This window comes from Pristiophorus japonicus, unplaced genomic scaffold (assembly GCF_044704955.1).
Source record: "Pristiophorus japonicus isolate sPriJap1 unplaced genomic scaffold, sPriJap1.hap1 HAP1_SCAFFOLD_91, whole genome shotgun sequence".
NCBI classification, from domain to species: Eukaryota; Metazoa; Chordata; class Chondrichthyes; family Pristiophoridae; genus Pristiophorus; species Pristiophorus japonicus.
In genome coordinates this window covers 2,246,102-2,246,973 of record NW_027254835.1, presented here as the reverse complement: position 1 = coordinate 2,246,973, position 872 = coordinate 2,246,102, and the positions used below count along the sequence as shown (strand labels likewise).

Here is an 872-nt window from a genome sequence, read left to right as displayed (position 1 = left end):
CAACTCTTTGCGAATGAGTTCGGTGCAAATAATCAGGTGCCTCAGGGACTTGGACTTTCTTTGAATGAGTTCTGCTTGTACCTGTATTCAAGCTTGAAACAGCAACTGGGCTTCCATCTCACGGGAGAAGCGTGTCGTGGTTAGCGAGTAGGTGACGAGGTTTGGGGTTGACGTACGTCACTTTCAATCTTTGAAATTTCACCAAGCGCAGATATGATGAATCCAACTGTCCCTGTCAGCATTTTGTTCGGGTTTAATCACAGGAATATCCGCAGTCAGGGGCTGAAAAGGAATTCAAACCTAATACCGGCTTCGGGACAATCAGAATACATCGTCATCGACAAGGCACCGGAAGGCTGGAAGGTAGATCACACCGGTTGTGGGAGAGCTGGTTGGCGGTGACATGGAAGTGTCTGCAGTGTGCGGGACCAGACTGCTTCCACACATCCACAATGAATGTCCCACCCTTTATTTGGGAAAAGTACAACTGAGAGTGGACAAGTTCCATCCTGGTCGGAGCAATCTGAAGCTTTGACTGACTGACACTCTGGTTTTGGATGTCTTGCACCTTATACTTCCATCAGTCTCTGTGGCGCAATGGGTTAGCGCGTTCGGCTGTTAACCGAAAGGTTGGTGGTTCAAGCCCACCCAGGGACGAAGTGTTTAACTGTTTTTCCCCGAGTATTCTGTGACGCACAATCCCAGGTTGTCATTGTGTATTTTGGCTGCATGAATCGATTCCGCAAATGTTGCCAGCAGTGCTGTTATCCAATTAGTTCCCACTCCAATATTTTATGAGCATTCAGTTCAAGTAAAACGATAACAATTTTTTACATGGATCATGTTCCTCCATCCAGCCCATTAGAAATAAA

At 46.7% G+C, this 872-nt stretch overlaps 1 non-coding gene across 1 annotated transcript; it reads left to right on the top strand.

Moving 5' to 3' along the window:
• Positions 1–583: 583 nt before the first annotated feature.
• trnan-guu (transfer RNA asparagine (anticodon GUU)) lies at positions 584–657 on the top strand. The gene has a single exon. It is a non-coding gene; the product is annotated as a tRNA-Asn (tRNA).
• Positions 658–872: the final 215 nt, after the last annotated feature.